General features: G+C 50.0%; 1 protein-coding gene across 7 annotated transcripts in view; it reads left to right on the top strand.

Moving 5' to 3' along the window:
• The window catches only part of SLCO3A1 (solute carrier organic anion transporter family member 3A1), a 298502-nt gene that overhangs the window by 185269 nt on the left and 103350 nt on the right, over positions 1–9883 (top strand). The window lies entirely within an intron of this gene.

The raw sequence follows: 9883 nt of genomic DNA, 5'->3' as shown, positions 1-9883 counted from the left end.
TTTTTTTTTTTTAAGATTTTTTATTTATTTGACGGGGTGGGGCACAAGCAGGCGGAAAGGCAGAGGGAGAAGCAGACGCCCCTTTGAGTGGGGAGCCCAATGCGGGGCTCGATCCCAGGACCCTGGGATCATGACATGAGCCGAACGCAGATGCTTAACCGACTGAGCCACCCAGGCGCCCCCATACAGTCTTCTTAGGAAAGAAGTCACCATGTGCGGTCCACAGTTAAGGAGTGAGGTGTTATGCCCCACCTCCTTGAGGGCGGAACATCTACATACATTATTTGGAGTTCTTTTGCATTTATCCATTCTCCCCCATTTATTTACTCAGTTATTGATTTGTGTCAGGATGGACTCGTGAATATTTATTTCATACTTTGGGCTAGGATGCAATACTACTGTGTTGTTGGCAGTTGTTCCAACTTCGGCTGTTGGATGCTTTTTCGGTGTCCTTTTGACATATCCCCATCCGTGTAGGTTTTTTGTTTTAGTTTAGTTTGTTTTAGTATAGTTTTTTTGTTTTTGTTTTTTGTTTTTTTAACACTTCCTTACTTTCTGGCACTACAAACTATAACATGTTCCAGACTCATCTGGTATTAAAATAAGGATACTTTTTGCACTTATCTCATGGAGTTATTCTGAAAACTAAATGAGTTACTACAAGTAATGCTTTTCCCCTGAATACTTTTCTTTATTGAGATAAAATTGACATAAGAACATTAAATTAATTTCTGATTAGATATCTGTGAGTCTAGTTAATGTCTATCACCACACAGTGTTAGTTTTCTTGTGATGAGAACTTTTAAGATCTACTCTCTTAGCAGTGTGCACACACACAGTGCAGTATGATTAATGTCACATGGTGTGTGTGACATCACCAGGACTTATTTATTAAAGATAGATTTATTTGAGAGAGTGAGTGTTCAGGGGGAAGGGGCAGAGGAAGAGGGAGAGAGAATCTCAAGCAGACTCCCAGCTCAGCATGATGCCCGATGCGGGGCTCGATCCCATGACCCTGAGATCATGACCTGAGCCAAAATCAAGAGTCAAGATGCTTCACTGATGGAGCACCCAGGCGCCCCAGAACTTATTTATTTTATAACTGGAAGTTTGTACCTTTTGACCCCCTTCACCCACTTCACTGCACCCTATACTTCTTTACTAAAAAACGTTTAACCGCCATATCACCACACTGAAGTTTGAGTCAAGCAAAGAAGATCCGATTTCTTTTTTCATGGAAACTCCTCCTAAGTCTGAGCTCCTTGTTCCATACCTGTATTGTTCGTTTTTCTAACGCAGAACTTTCTTTCCCTGTTGATTCTCATGTGTATTCCATTGCATTATTGCAGCCTGTCACAGTCACCTCTAGTCTCGATTCCTGTATGTCACTTCGTAGCCTCCCCCCATTTGACAGAGAGGTCTCACCGTGGCAGACAAGGTACGGCCTGGGCCACACGTAATACCTCCACCCTGCCATACCATCAACCAGTGGGGGTCTGCATGGGGCCCTCCTTTGACCACCGTCCGCCATCTTGAATCCGGGCTATGAGGAAAGACCTTGTCAGATGAGATTCACAGCCTTTCGGCTTTCCCCTAATTTATTTAATCTGGTGACCTTATGAAAATAGGAAATGAGGTTGGTTGGGTTCAGTTTGTTTTCAGGAAATCCATTTCCACTGGTACTTACTGCTATTTTTTTCTTTTGCCTTAAAGGTCCATGAACCATTGGTTAAATTCACTCTGTAATTTTACTGATGTCATTTCCAGAATCTGCCTATTGGTCTCTACAAACTGGACACTTGCCTAGTGCTGGTTTTGTGGCATTTTCTTTGTTTTGACATATTTTTCTCATGCAGTCTCTGTGTGCTTCTGAACTTTGGTCTGTATCCAGTACCTGGGGCGAGCAAGAGGCCTTGAAGTCATTGGAAAACATGTTTAGAAGTTTTCTTTTTTTTATTTCTGTGTTCTGGTTCCCTCATAACCACTTTTGTTCATTCTTTTGGGGTTGAAGAACATTTTCCTTGATATAAAAAAAAAACCACAAAATCATCGTTCAGTGAGTTTGATTTCTTGCTGAACCATCTGCTGTAAATTGAAGGCCCATCTTTTGCTGCTGCTTCATCCTTCTCCAACAATGCCTTTCGGAGGTTTTTCACTTTCCAGAACCTCAGCCCCTTCTGGGCCATAACGGTGCCAAACCCATTGCTTAGAGGTTCCTGCCTCTCTCCTATATCCATCCTTAAAAACAGGTCATTCCTTCCATCATTTGTCATTAGCATTCTCAGTTGATCTGAGTTCCTATTTTTTTTTAAGATTTATTTGTTTTAGAGAGAGAGAGAGTAGGGGTAGGGATAGAGGGAGAGGATCTCAAGCAGACTCCCCACTGAGCACAGAGCCCTCACAGGGCTCGATCTCAGGACTCATAATGAGATCATGACCTGAGCTGAAACCACAAGTCGGTTGCTCAGTTCTCATTTAAACTATCATCTCACCTTCCTTTTTGCCTCCTGTGTGGTGGTGGGGAGACTGTTTATTTCTGAGGGGCTCCTTCTCTCTCTTCTTCTGACTCCCTCCAAGTTCCCTGTCACACCGTTTGCAGCCGCTGTCCTAATAGCCAGAGGGGGTCTGTCCTCCCGCTGTTACCGATGCCAGAATGGGGTGGGTCCGTCCCGACCTCCTGTGCTTCCTGCACTGGGGAGAGAAGGTGCCCCTCGTCTGCCTAAGGACACCTCGCCAGCAGCAGCATGACTGGCTTTCTAGGGGCACCCAGACTTCACTATCCCCAGGGTCCCCTCTAGCACCCAGAGTTGTTGGGGGGAGAACAAGCTCAGCTCCATCCCCTTTTTGTGTCTGGAGTATGTGGCTTTTAGTTTCCTTCATTGTTGGCACTCAGTGGATTCTTTCATCGTGGATGGACAAACGTCATGCCCCTTTTTCCCTCCGGCCAGAAAATACATTCTCAGATATCTTCACAGTTTCTGGGTCTGTCCCCTTCCAGTAAGCAGCATTTGCCTGGCAGTTGCCCTTCTGGGATGTCAGAGTGGTCAGCAAGCTGTGTACCTGTAGCTGCAGTCGGTGCTCGGCTCCCTGTCCCTGGCTGCAGAGGGCAGGGTGGATCCTGTGCCCCCTTCCCCACCGTCGTCTAGGCAGCATGTCATCTCACTGAGCAAGGGGACCCCAGGAAGAGCCAGCTCTGGAAGGAGGTTATTGTAGTTGTGTTCTTTCTACTTTTGAGCTGCTTGCTTTTTCCTGAGAATAATATTTGGAGCTAAGAAGGCTGGTAGGTGCCAGACATCCCATGCGGTGCTTAGAGAGAAAAAGGGCAGTGGATTTTCAATCAGAACATTGAGGTGGGCCTCGGGGACTAACGTGCCTGAGTTCCTGGAGGTAGACCACTCCTGCATATGTACACGTAAGTCCAGTCAACCCTTGAGGAGCCTGAGTCCCAGAGAGATGGGCTCCACCTCAGGCACAGAGAGCCCAGCCCAGCCTAGCCCAGATGTCGCTCTTCAGTCTTACGGTCTCATTGGTCTTCAAAGAGCAGTGAAGAAGGCTGGTGTGTAGCATCCAGATGTTGGCAAGACGTTTGCTGCTTCTCAGTGCAGGTCTCCTGTAGGACCTCCTAGGCCATCTTCGGAAGTACTAATGGTCAGAGGCTGCCTGGATCCTCAGAGTAGTCCCTTTCCATCCCCCAGTGGACAAACGAGGACACTGGGTTGCAGAAGGGAGAGATGGAGGTTCATTGCTAGAGGTGACAGCAAGAGAATAACAGAACTTGAACTTGCACCCAGCTCTAATAGTGAGTAGTGACCACGTGTAACATTAAATGAAGGCCTACTCTACGCCAGGCAGGGTTCAAGGCTCATGGCATTTGTAATCTCCCATTTTTATTGTAACTCTGGAAGATGTGTAGTGTTATCCCCAGGTTTGTAGATGAGGAGACTAAGACCCAGAGAAGGGATGGGACTTGTCCATGGGCACACAGCTGGGAAGGGGTCAGGCTGGACTTGGACTTGAGCCTTATCACCACGGTTGTATCTTTGAGTTTTGATTGTTCTGGATTCCTGTCTGAGCAGGTGCACGTGCACATGCATCACTGGAAGGTGGGGAGTATTATTCCACACATTGGGAAATGGAGATTGAATCCCAAGGGTCTAAATTCAGTGTCCTTTCCACTCTGTAGAGTTAAGAGCTCTGTGAGGTCTAACCTGCACATAGAGTTATATGCAGGATTCATTCCTTGAGTTTTACCCCCTTTTACTCTCTGAGTTAAAATCAGCCAGCAGGCTGAGATCCTTGCTTTAACCCACATCATCAGTCCGTTCCCTCCAAGCAGGCCGGCCTTCAGATGACCTTGAAGGCAGAATGCTGATGTCCTTCGGAGTGTGGCTGCGCCCCACGAGGTAGTCTCATCTGACAGTGGGCCAAGAGGAGAGCAAGCGAACGTGGCCCATTGTTCCATCCACTTAGGGACACTTGCTCTCTGGGAGCCCACGTCACCACAGTCCCCATTGGAGACACATGCCTGCTGAGGTCTTCAGTTGTGGTCATGCCCTGGGGCTGCCCAACAAAGTACCACAAATGGGGTGGCTTCGAACAACAGAAATGTATGCTCTCACCGCTCCAGAGACCAACAGTCTGAGATCAAGGTGTCAGTAGGGTCCGTTCCTTCCCGAGGCTGAGGGAGAATCTCTTCCCTGCCCCTGTCCTTGCATCTGGGGTCGTTGGCAGTCCTCGGTGTTATTTGGCTTGTAGATGCATCACGCCTCTCTCTGCCTCTGTCTTCGCGTGGCTCTCCCCTCCGGGTCTGGTCTCCCTCTCCTTTCTCTTACAAAGACATCAGTCATTGGATTTGGGGCCCACCCAGGTAATCCAGGATCCTCTCATCCTGGGATCCTTAATTCCATCCACAGTGTAATTTCTCAGTAAGGTCACATTTGCCTCAGCAGTACTGGGGTTAGAATTTGAACATGCCTGTTTGGGGGATGTGGTTCAACCCACTGCATCACTGTTCCCTCATGGTTTATGAACAGCTCCGGAAGCCGTAAAGGGTCTTGGAGTGGGTGAGAAGGGGATGAGCCTTCTGCCCCAGCCTCCCGACCAAATAGACCACATCCCTCTTTAGGGATGAGTCCCACTGGAAAAGAAAGGCTGGAGCCAACGCCCTGGCATGGATTTCTCAAAAGGGCTGCATTATATTTTCCCAGGAAGCAGATGTGTGCCCCCTGCCACTGGGCCGGTTCTTCCCTCTGCCCTGAGGCAGGGGGCTGGATTCACTGACTTCCCAAAGCCCTTCCCCCGCCTGGACACACATCACCTTCTCTGGCAGCCTATGTGCTTCCTCGCAGACGTCCCACTACCTTGTCTGTGTCCAGCATGGCGCTCCAGGTCTTGGCAGGACACATGCCTGGCCTGTGGGGGAGCGTGTCGCTTCCCTCATCATCCAGCCTGTGACCGATGTGCCCCTGACCAGATGGCACGTTCCGCAGGAGGCCTAGCAGTGGCTTCCCTGGATCTAGAAAACAAAACCCTTGAGGGGTGGCGGGGAGGGGGCGAACAGAGGTGGTGGCGTCTACACCGAGGCTGTCGTGAGCACGGCCAACCCGGTTATGGCATCAAGCCTGGTTGAGAACTTTGTGGTCCGTGCTTGTTTAGTGCGTTGGATCTAAGCTGCTACATCACTGCTCTCCAAGGTCTGGTGTCCGCCGAACCTCAGGATGCACCTTACACAGGTTAACTGCACTTACTGTTTGTGGATTAATGGCTGTTTCCCTCTAGACTCCCTTGGCCCTGGGTCTGGTACATGGCAGGTGCCCCGCAAGTGAGTTTTGCTCTGGGGGCTCTCCTTACTTGGGTCTGGGAGTGTTGGGAGGCTGACTGGCTCACGCCCACGGCTCGGCCCCATCAGGATTTCAGGGCCACAAGTACCGCAACAAGAGCTGACAGAAAGGAACCGGGACCTGGGTGAGAGGGAGAGCTCAGCTGAGCTCCATCCCAGGGATCAAAAAGGAAGCCTCCCTCCTCCACGCCCATTTGACTCCAACTCCTGGTTCACCAAGAGCTGCCCCTCTGAGGGTTCTGAGAGACCAAAATCTCCCCAGGGCTTGTTCATTTGGTCGCTCCAAGGGTACTTTCCTACAGTGATTAGCTGTGGGATCTCTCAAGCCCCAAAGGGCTGGTGGAGCTGCCGGGAGGACCCTGAGAAAGCAGAGACGTGGAGGGTGTGCGCCTACCTCCCTGCTCACTGTGGCAGTGGCCCTGGAGCCCCGGGAGTTTCCAGAGCTGTGGAACGAGAGAAGGAGCAGGAAAATGATGGGCTTTCTGGGGCACGCTCCCAGGCACCCTCATCATCACCCCTTCAGAAGTCCCACGGGCTCGTTCCTGTGTGCACATGCTCGCCCCTACACAAAGGGTCTCTCCTTTGGGGCCCTGGGGTTTGGCTCTTTGGGCAGGGCGGGGGCAGCCACCATCCTACACTGTGCAGAGAGGCACGGATGGAGCGCCCCCCAACGCACACCCCGGCCTCCGCCCCCATCCACAGTGCTCCCCAGGCCCTTCCTGGGGGCCCTGTTGAAATAGGACCAAGAACAAACCGTGCACGCTGAAGAAATTCAGGAGGAAGACCTGAGCCACAGTCCATCTCTAAGCCTTTCAGATGCCTGTCCCAAGAAGACAAACACACACACAGTTCACATCTCTTTCTGTCCCAGAAAGTTTTGAAAGTGGCAAAATATTCTTACGGAAAGAGCATGAGTGTCCCTCAAAACCAAGCCTTGAGACGGAGGGAGACTCTCTCTGTGCGTGAGTGAGGGGTTACCCATCAGGCAGGGGCGCTACCCAAGGTCATCCCGCGTTCAACTGGAATCTGAGCCCCTGAAAAGGAAAATTTTCCTTGGGGGGCCCTGGAGACACCTGTTGGCGTCTTAGGTGAAAAAGTCACTGTGAAAAATAGTACAATTTCAAAAAGCTTTTACAACTGAAAAGAGGCCTTTATCACTTCTGATTATCACTGTTGATCTCAGACGCTGATTTTCTCCAGATCTCTGAGGGCAGCAGAGGGTTTTACGTATTTTTAATAATCTGATTCATCTTTAGCCCCCGTACAAGGGAATAAGGAGGGGTGTTTCCATCCTGGAAAGCTGTTCAGTAAAGCTGAGTGAGGCGCAGGTAACGGGGCAACAGTGGCAGCCTTGGGGCCAGAGTCCAGGTTCTCCGTGTCCGTCTGCAGCCCCGGCAAAGCCGTAGGACCCAGGAGCATGGGCAGCGTGGGCTGCTTGCGGTTCCTCGCGCGGCTGGCCTCAGCTGGGAAGAGAAGTCAGGGTCCCGAGCTGGCTGGGGGAGGTGTGGCCCCACGCCTTCTCCCTCCTGAGATGGGGAGAGCAAGATCAGGGGCCCCCGAGGCCGCCGCTCTGCCCGGCAGCTGCTGGAGACCCAGCGTTGGCCCAGGATCACTGTGGCTCTTGACCTTCCCTGGCATTTCCGAGGAGCACAGCCCATGTTGGCTCAAGTCTCCCCAGAGCCCAGTCTGGCAGGACCTGTCCCACGGCCCCTCACAGCCTGACAATGAGGATGACACCCCCACACTCCGGTCTCTTAAAAGCCTTCTCGGAGGTTCCTCTTCTCCTCAGTCTTTGTGAAGTAGTTCAGGGTTTTTCCTTTGCTTTCCTCAGCGGACTGCAGGAGAAGGGGGGGATCCCTGCCTGCATGACCTTTTCCTGTGATTTGCTCACATCAGGCCGCAGGTTCACCCTTTCTGGTCTTACTCCTCCAGGAGCAGGACAGCCTTCCTGCCTCTAAGATGAGCAAAGGAGGGGAAGAGCAGAGAAAACCCAGGGGGACCATGAGCCAAGAGGCCGGACTTGGCGGTGCCTCCTCATTCCATACGGGCACGAGAGGGGCATTTACTCAGAGGAAGGATGAACAGGTAACTGAGTATATTCAGGGGATCCCTGGGCTATCTGTCTTGAGAATTCTGGTTAAGAGGTATGAAGCATAGCCCTTTGATAATCCCTCAAAATAATGCATACCGTGGGTTCACAGACCCGGACTCACTTGATCCTTCATTCATGGATACTCCCTGATCACTTACTGGGATGCAGGCCCTATGCTGGGTATGAAGGACTTGCAAAGCCCGGTCCCTGTCTTCTTGTGTGGCGTAGCAGTTACATGAGCTGATTTGGGAACTACCCTTTTCTGGGTTCAAATCCTTTCTCCACCACGAGATCCTATGTGACCCTGAGTAAGTGGCTTAACATCTCTGATGTTCAACTTCTTCACCTGTAAAATGTAGATGAAAATAACTCATCTGCCAGGGACCTTTTGCTTATTATCTTCAATAAGATCAAAGCACTTAGCACAGTGTAAGCACTTGATAAAGGTTAGCTCTTGAAAGATGATTTGGAGGGGACTGTTGGATGTGAATCCAACTGATGTCTCTGGGAGCTAGCCTGCTTAGCTGCTGCTGAGGTCTGTGCATGGCCTGTGGGCCACATGTGTGTTGTCTATGTGTCTGGATGTGGCCCCCTCCTTGGGCATGGCAAGGAGAGGACCCTAGCTTACATCAGCCCCAGGCCTGGAGAGCAGAGGACCCCAGAGTCAGCCCTCTTCCTTTCTGTATGGGAATACTTTTATTTTTTGCTAGAAAATTCTCCAGAATGTTACTTGTGTCAGCCCCAGGGCTGAGATTGAATTTGTGACTTTCAGTCCTCTCAAGATGGGGACAGGAGTTCAGTCCTCTTGCATCTGGTGCCGCTTGGCCTCGGACCCAGGGATCAGCCACACAGGCCTTCATGTCATGTGGTCAGACCTACAGTGTGGTGTCCATGCAGAGATCATGGACAATCACACATTCGTTCTCCATCTGTAAATGAGACCAAAGGACTCTACCTTGATTGCAGCAGATGGTGACAGGGAGTTAGAAACTCATCTCCCACTGGACCAGGGCACAGACTGTTCTGGAAGGATTGGTTCCCATCCTAGTCTCTTCCATCAGACTTCGAGCTCGATTCCAGTTTCAGCAGAAACATAGCAAGAACCAGATGTCTGAGGACAAATGCTGTTATTTAGCAGAGCTTTTTTTTTTTTTTTTGGTCAAGTCTTGTGTGGTTTGGTTAATAACCTCCCATCACACCATTATGAACCATTATGAAAAACAAGATATGGAAACACTCAGGTGGGGGAGTGTGGGGGGTGTGGAAAGAGGGAGCATAGGTTGCCAGGTGGCTGCCCCAGGACTCTCCTCCATGAGGGCCCAGGCAGGGAGGCAAGATGCTCCCAGAGCTCCATGCACACCCTTCTCTCTTCTCCCTTCGCTGGCCCTCAGGCCTTCCTCTCCCTTCAGATCCCGTGATCAGGGAGGCACCCAGCAAGCACATTGGCATAGAAGTGCTACTGACTAAAGAATACTTCCTTTCCAGGTGAATTTGTATGTTTTAATTGGAGGCAGATGCCTTAAGTTAATTCACTGCAGCAAACTTGAGCGTTTTTAAAAAATTTTTTGAATTTTTTATTTATTTTTTGAACAAGAACCATATGATCCTCTCAATACATGCAGAAAAAGCATTTGACCAAGTACAGCATCCTTTCTTGATCAAAACTCTTCAGAGTATAGGGATCGAGGGTACATACCTCAATATCATAAAAGCCATCTATGAAAAACCTACAGTGAATATCATTCTCAATGGGGAAAAACTGAGAGCTTTCCCCCTAAGGTCAGGAACGCGGCAGGGATGTCCACTATCACCACTGCTATTCAACATAATATTGGAAGTCCTAGCCACAGCAGTCAGACAACAAAAAGAAATCAAAGGCATCCGAATCAGCAAAGAAGAAGTCAGACTCTCACTCTTTGCAGATGATATGATACTATATGTGGAAAACCCAA

This window comes from Leptonychotes weddellii, chromosome 9 (assembly GCF_054177405.1).
Source record: "Leptonychotes weddellii isolate Sample4059 chromosome 9, ASM5417740v2, whole genome shotgun sequence".
Classification (NCBI taxonomy): domain Eukaryota; kingdom Metazoa; phylum Chordata; class Mammalia; order Carnivora; family Phocidae; genus Leptonychotes; species Leptonychotes weddellii.
This window is presented reverse-complemented; position numbering and strand designations above follow the sequence as displayed.